Source organism: Vanessa tameamea, chromosome 20 (assembly GCF_037043105.1).
Source record: "Vanessa tameamea isolate UH-Manoa-2023 chromosome 20, ilVanTame1 primary haplotype, whole genome shotgun sequence".
NCBI lineage: Eukaryota > Metazoa > Arthropoda > Insecta > Lepidoptera > Nymphalidae > Vanessa > Vanessa tameamea.
In genome coordinates, this window is record NC_087328.1 from 8,459,743 (window position 1) to 8,468,828 (window position 9,086).

A 9,086-nucleotide genomic window follows, 5' to 3' on the forward strand; every position below is an offset into this window, starting at 1 on the left:
ATTACACATCAGTAGGCCAATAACGCATAGAATATGTACGATGTAACTTAAAATAAAAAAAATGTAAGCGTAACCAATATATATTTTTTATTAAAAAAGTATCTAGTTGTTAAACCTTAAACCGTCGTCGACATGAGAATTTAAAAAACGAATACAAAAAAAAAAAGTAGTCAAAAGAAGACCCTATTTTCAGTCGTATAAAAATCGATTAACTCGTTCCTGACTACTTTTTCCGTCAGACGAAACTAAAAGGATTATTGCCGGCACTTTACCAGTCATCAGCACAATCATCGCCCGATGACGTTCTAACTAAATTACACTTCCATTACCGTTCCCCCACTTAATTAGGAATAGTGGAACTTACGTAGCGCCGTGATGATGCATTCTTAGCTGAATATCATAAAGTTAATTAAATATGCTAGTGAGGGATTCTGTAATTAAATAAAAGGCAAATTCGTTATTCGTCTAGTTTATTATGATATATATGTATTTTTAATAAATGTTCGGAAAACGTTAATATTATTTACGGTAAAATTCTCGAAATATTTTTGACAGTATGATTCTATCATCATGGGAGTCGCGACGCGAGTAGATTTTAAATGTTATATGAACCTTTGTAGCTGAGATATACATATGTTAGTTGTGATGTTTTCCTTCATCTTCGAGTGAGAAATCAATTACAAGCTGATGATGAAATGAAACTGGTCTGAGCTCGGTCCTTATTATTTGAATTCGCAACCTTCGGTTAAAATGTTGATATGCCGAACCACTAGGATGCCAAAAAAGCAGTGTAAGATTCGAACCTTTTTCTTAAGAAAAACAAAATCTCTATCTAAAAAAAATTGCCCAGCAGTGGGATATTTATATCATACCTTTAATTCTATGTGTGTATAATTTTAGCATGATATATAATTTTTACATAATATAAAAATATATTTACATATTAAATTGATATAGATTGTGTAACATTCTTTTTTTAATATCTGACATTATGGTATCATTTCATCCAATACACAGCATTATATTTTAAACTAACTACCCGCCCCGGTTACACTCGGGTACAGTTTATAAGTAAAAAACTTTTATATTAAAGAACTATTTTTTAAAAAGACAAATTCTTAATTTTTCCCGACTAGGAAAATTTACGTTCTCGGCTTTTCTTTATAATACAATAAACATGACTGTATTATACTTTATTATATAAACCTTTCTCGTGAATAAGTATTAAAATCAGCATTATGAACCGCATTAAAATCCGGCAGAGTACAGACGGCGTTAAGCGACTTTGTTTTATACTATCTAGAATTTTAATTTTAAACACTTTGATCTTAGCCAAAAGGCCGAGGAGCGATAAAAGGCCGGCAATCCTTCCTTAAAGGCCGGCAACGCATCTGCAATCCCCCCGGTATTGCAGATGGCCATGGACGGTAGTAGTCACTTCTCATTAGGTGAGCCTCCTGCTCGCTTGCCACCTATAAATAAAAAAAAAAAAATGTAAGCATACAAGAATTTTTGAAAATTCTATGAAAATATATTGTACCTTAAAGTAAGGGAACCTTTATATTTTCAACATGAAACCAAACTTTTCAACAACCACAATCTAATTAGCGCCGCTTTACGCAGATTCAAATGGCTTTAATTAACGAATAGTTTGGATCAATCGGATGATCGTATTCAGGATTACATTGTTAAAGCCTACTGTTTTTTATCAAACGCATTTTTAGTACCACTTTGACGAATACTTTAAGCTTAGCTGACTGTGCAATTTTTACGTATAAATTATTTGAAAATGGAATATGTTGAATGTATGAGCTTTAAGGCAGGAGAAGGATAAGGAATATAAAAATGAATATGACTGTAAAGGGTTAATAATACCACAAGAGAATAAATTATGTAGAGGCCTTGAACGTATATATATATATATTGTAAGCCTATAAATTATTTTATATAAAATATTTATAAATAATCATTTAAGGTTGTATAGCTTTTAGCTATTGAGTTATATTCAATCACAGAATTATATAAATGTGATGAATACTTTTTGGTTTGACATTTTTATAATAAAAGTAGAGGAAGAATATTTTTGAATTTGACATGGGAATTATGAATCTGGGTTGAAAAGCGGAAGATAATGGATGATTGTAACAAAAACTGAAAAAATAAATATTGTAAACTATATTAAATATTGTTAATTATTTGACGTTCCTATTTACTTGAAGCTGGGTCTTCAATATATATAGGAGGAAAATGATGGAAAATCATTACCACGTATCGTACACATAACGAAGGTGGACGAGCAAATGGGAAACCTGATGGTAAGTGATTACCACTGCCCATAGACATAAGCGCCGTAAGAAATTCTAATCATAACTTACATCGCCAATGCGCCACCAACTTTTGGAACTAAGATGTTATGTAATTTCATGTCATTTGTGCCTGTAGGCTTACTCGCCCTTCAAACCGGAACACAACAATATTAAGTATTCATGCTTGGTTATAGAATATATGATAAGTATGTGGTGCCTACCCAGACGGGCCTGAACGAAGTCCTACCACCAAGTAAAATGTAGTCACGAAGATTATAAAAACGATTTCTAGATTTTAGGCAGCTATTTAATGCTGCCGGCTGCTACTGAGAATTTATTTAGGGAAAACTCAACAGCATTTTAACTACTCGACACAGGATTTGAATCTAGGATTCCGGGATTTGCGACCTCATAAGCTAGCCACGAGATGAATGAGGAAGTCATAAAAAATGCATATATTTACTATAGGTACATAAATATACTTGTAAATAATGACTATGCAGATTACCTGTGTATACATATAATAAAATATGTGAGAACAAAAAACAAATATGAAAATCACTTCAATATAACCGACGGTTCAATTCACTATCAATTTTATTAACACGAAATAAAGTCATTATAATCATTTCCATGCATCGTTAATGATTCGCTTAAATATATAAAATGACCCTTAATTACAGGATATAAAGTTCAAAGTGATTTGATGAAAAAATTATAGAACATGGATAGTCAATTGACTAAAATTATAAGTGTAATACGAGTGAAAGTAATTGACTATCCGGTTGTAATTATTTATTCGTTAGCGTCCTTATAGCTTTATTAAGTCATTTCCACGAACTTTTGTTGGATAATAACCCTTATTACCTAGACACGTAAAATTACATTTGAAATTTTATACTTGTGACGTTCAAAAAAAATTCACAAGAGCGCGATTATTAAGGCATGTTCTGCCTCGCACAAACACTCTGTGGAACCGGCTTTCGCCGGCGGTTTTTTGAATCGATATGACTTCGATTCAGTGGTTTGGCCGAGAAAATGCAATAGATATATAGACAGACAAACATACTTACTTTCGTGTTTATAATATTGGTATAGATATACAATATATTTGAGTCTACATAAAAATAAAAATTAATAACAGACTTTAACATCGATGAACCAATAACCATGAATGTTGGTACAGTAATGTATTTTCGTGGAGGATTTCATATTATCTAAGTTGTTGATAAAAGATTGCATGGTGTTGTACCATATCAACTTCTATAAAGTTCAACTCACCATCTTATGATTGATAAAATGACAACCTTTTCTGGAGACAGCAATTTAAGTAAAAAGAAAACAGTAAAATTGATAGCCTGAGTGACATAAATAAAGAAGTGATTGAAAATATGACGAGAAAAATTAATAAAAAAACAAAAGGCAAGCGAGTGATAACTGTTAGACCACTCCACTTGGTCGGCTATTACTAGGCCATCAAATTTAGTCAAGTAATATTCTGTAAATGTCTCAATGGGATAAGGATCAGAGCTAAATCTACCACGCTTCTCCAATGTATATCCAATATAATTCGTACAATTTTACTGAAATAAGATACATGCAGGCTTCCTCACAATGTTCCTTTTACTGCCACAACTTAAATTAAGTACATGGATGTTCAGTGGTGCCTAGGTTTGAATCATAAGATAAGATTCACGTGTTCAAATAACTGGTCCTTCACAGTTCTCAGTAAATAAGAATTAAAAAAAAAAATAATAAAAATATTGCAAAAACGATTCAACTTATTTTATTTTTGTCCTAACGTTCAAATAGTTGTATAAACATTTTCCTTATCTGTTTCTATTTTCACGTAGATGTATTTATATATGATCACGATCATGGAATACTCGAGGCGGCCCCAACGATAAATTCTGTAACGGTAAGTGCGTAGGACAAGCGGCCACATTATTGAAGCAAATTGCAACACCCTGCGGGCTTCAGCTAATACCGGCCTCGTCGACTTGGATATATACCAAATAGAAGCGCCATTAAACATAATCAATATTTTTATTAAACGATAAGCAACTTACTTGTACGTAGATATTTTACGTATAATAATTATTTAGATTCAAGAATATATGTTTGTAATTTAATTTTTACTCATTTAAATAATATACCCATGTGATTTTTTACCCTATTGAGTTTCTCGTAGGTTCTTCTCAGTAGGATCTACATGCCAAGCCGGTGGTAGCTTTAAATTTAATTTAAGCAACATGAAAATAAAAATGTGCTTACAAGATTTCTAATAAAGAATATTTTTTATAATATTATATTTATTAAATATACTGATTGACTACCATAAATCTACTTTTGGCATCGGTTCGAAAAATCCCCCAGAAGAAATATTTGATATACGCATTGTAATAATGCTATGATTTAATAAGTCGTATCCAGTGATTCCATAATTTTTTCACCCAAGACTCAGTAAACGGCTCAAGAAAGGCAACATCGCTATAATCTGTGGAATGCGACCCCTATTGTGTAATATAGTTGCCACCCTTGATATTCGGGGTTATAGAAAAAGAGTGCACGGTTTTGTTAAAATAATAAATACAGTATTAATAATGTATAAAAGTATTTTTTGTTTAATAAATAAATATATTATCATTTAATTCATAAAAGTTACAGTTTACATATCCAGTACAATTTTTTATGAAGTAAATTTAAATTAATTATTTCACATAATAATTAACAAAAAAATTTAAAAGATGGTCTGATAGATTATAAAGTCTATATAATATAAAGTCTCACAACTAGTTTAGGTATTAAAAGAACTTAAGAGTAAGAACTAATATAATATAAGCAATACCTACATAAGTATCTCTTTTATATACAACCTACTTGATGGTAGGGTTTTTACAAACCCGTGTAGGTACCACTAAATTTTAGCAAGCAATACTTAGTATTATTGTATTCCGGTTTGAAGGATGAGTCAGTGTACCTACAGACATAAAAGACATAATATCTTTGTATTCATGGTTGGTGGCGCAATGGCGATATATATATACATACATACATACATACATACATACATACATACATACATACATACATACATACATACATACATACATACATACATACATACATACATACATACATACATACATACATACATACATACATACATACATACATACATACATACATACATACATACATACATACATACATACATACATACATACATACATACATACATACATACATACATACATACATACATACATACATACATACATACATACATACATACATACATACATACATACATACATACATACATACATACATACATACATACATACATACATACATACATACATACATACATACATACATACATACATACATACATACATACATACATACATACATACATACATACATACATACATACATACATACATACATACATACATACATACATACATACATACATACATACATACATACATACATACATACATACATACATACATACATACATACATACATACATACATACATACATACATACATACATACATACATACATACATACATACATACATACATACATACATACATACATACATACATACATACATACATACATACATACATACATACATACATACATTCATACATACATACATACATACATACATACATACATACATACATACATTCATACATACATACATACATACATACATACATTCATTCATACATACATACATACATACATACATACATACATACATACATACATACATACATACATACATACATACATACATACATACATACATACATACATACATACATACATACATTCATTCATACATACATACATACATACATACATACATACATACATTCATTCATACATACATACATACATTCATACATTCATACATTCATACATACATTCATTCATACATACATACATTCATTCATACATTCATACATTCATACATACATACATACATACATTCATACATTCATACATACATACATACATTCATACATACATACATACATACATACATACATACATACATACATACATACATACATACATACATACATACATACATACATACATACATACATACATACATACATACATTCATACATTCATACATACATACATACATACATACATACATACATACATACATACATACATTCATACATACATACATTCATACATACATACATACATACATACATACATACATACATACATACATACATACATACATACATTCATACATTCATACATTCATACATACATACATACATACATACATACAACCTGATTTCCATATTTCTGACATAATTAATTTGACACACAAATGAAAAATACGTAGCGTTGTATTAAGTAAGTTTACTCCTAAGCAACATACCCAAATGCGACAGTGTTAATAAACAAATAAAGATAGTTTTATATAAAAAATGACGTAATTTATTAATTAGACAAAATGGTCTTCAATTATAAATTTAGCTTTAAATACTCTTTAATGTGTACATCGTCCGACAACTTAATTAACAATATTTAGTGTTATTTTTTAATATTTGCATTTCGAATGATCAAAATTTTCACGTACATATCTGTCCTTTTTCCTCCAAAGCTAAGAGAATTCATTAGGTCGTTTCTTCCCACTCGACGACACTCGGACTTTTGATTGAGGAAATAAAAAGCCAGGAGACATCTAATTCAAGAAGGCTTGACGGCAAATTGCCGTACTGTCTTGAGTGTCTACAAAATGTTTCAAGATTTTTGCTATCAGATATACGTACTATATACGAGTACTTCTTATCTAAAACCTCGATGGCAGTGAATAGAACAAATAAATATATAAATTCAAGTTTTTTCCCCAGTGTTAAACTAACTAAATTTTCAACTTGGTTTGAATTTTCGCTAAGTAAGCATGTGGCGGTGGCTATCAGTGCACTGCGATTGACCGATGGCGATGATGGTGTACGTTTATTACAAGTAACAACACCCCGAAACGATGGAGTGGGTACTGATGGTTTTATATTGAGTATTTCGGAGCAGTCGAGCCAGATGAGTACCACATACTCATCTCCAATACATACCCCTCCCCCCATTTTAGCTGGAACAAACGCGTAATTCCATGTTTTCAGCGAGACCAAAAAAAGGTAATTATTGTTTTTCCCTATGACTGTCCTATACTCGCGCTTCAGCTTATGAAGGTCAAAATAATTAATTCGTATTAATTAAATTTAAGTGTTAAGTAAATTTCTGGGGAAAACGTCGATGAAAACGGAAAATACCTGTGTCTTAAATCGAGTCTTTGTTAAACAAAGTTTCAGGCGGGGGCCGGGTAAAACTAGTCCAATACAAACCCAAAACACAAGTTTCCACGTTAACCGCTTTTCGAATCTTCACGATTTGAGAATATTTTCACTGTCGCCACAGCTAGTATTGGAATACTTGGCGTTGATGTTTTGAACCTGGTTCAGTTCCGCCGTCGATTGGTAGATAAAGCCAAATTGGCGTCTAAACCGCTTGGTGTACTCGGCAAGGCAAGATGGTATAAGAAAGTTATGTTGCAGAATCACAGGGGCACCACGAATCAATGATTACGTGAGGGTGGTCAGGTAGCTTACCTTTGCACATTGCAGAGGCACCACGCATCAATGATTACGTGAGGGTGGTCAGGTAGCTTACCTTTGCTCATTGCAGAGGCTTGTTATAATTATAATGTTTTGTACCTCAAAGTGCTTCGGAATTTTTTGTCCGTATAGATCACGAAGGCTCGCGCCTCTATGTTAATATGTCATGTCATACATCAACCAATGTAATCATTAGTCATCTCACGCTAAGACATCTTGTAAACACAAGCGAAACACTAAAGTATGTCGATAATTTTACGTGGAGTTGCACGTTTTCTTGAGTGAATAGATATATAGCTATGAATTGGCGGCTTTGCGTCTGTATAAAATAGATCTATGAGGATAGTTCGAAAGGGTCCTAAATCGGGATCAACGTATAAAGGCGATGTGAGGCAATAGCCATAAAGATTTTATTGTTCTGAAACCGTGTCGCATTCATCGTAAATGTAAATTCACGTTTTGATGGACGAGGAGATGCATGCTGATGAAGGAAATGAACTATTCTGTTTTAGTGCTAACTTATCATATAAACTCCCTGTGTCATTGTCTGTGATATATATCATAATAAATTTAAATAATAACAATCTTCTCACGAGTATATTCAGCTTAATCCTCTAACTGCATTCAGAATTTTATAAGAGTATCTGTATTCATTCATCGGTCTGACAATATCCTAAGATAAGGCCTAAGTCATACTGAGACCTTACGTGGGCTCCCTTTTTCTTAGCTGTAAGTACTCGCCTCTCGGTCTCCTCTTGCCGATTTTTTCTTTGATTTTATTTTATAAATTATTTATTTAATTTACACATAAATAAGGTACTGTTCAAAGAACCACCTTTTTCACTTAGTTTCAATTGAAATTCATCGACAGACCATCGTAAATTCACAAACACTTCAAAACCAAGAAGCCGACACTGACCCTTATTAGCCTTGTACGAGCTATTTCCAACTTAATTTCGAGAATATTACAGTTCAAATTGACATGCAAACTTGGGAGATTGTGTATTATTATGCCAAGCTAAAAAGAACTTTCAACGTCTGTATTTCAGTTCTAATTTGTCTGTTGTCTTCTGAGTGGCTTCGTAAAAGTACACGCAAAATTTACCGAGAAAG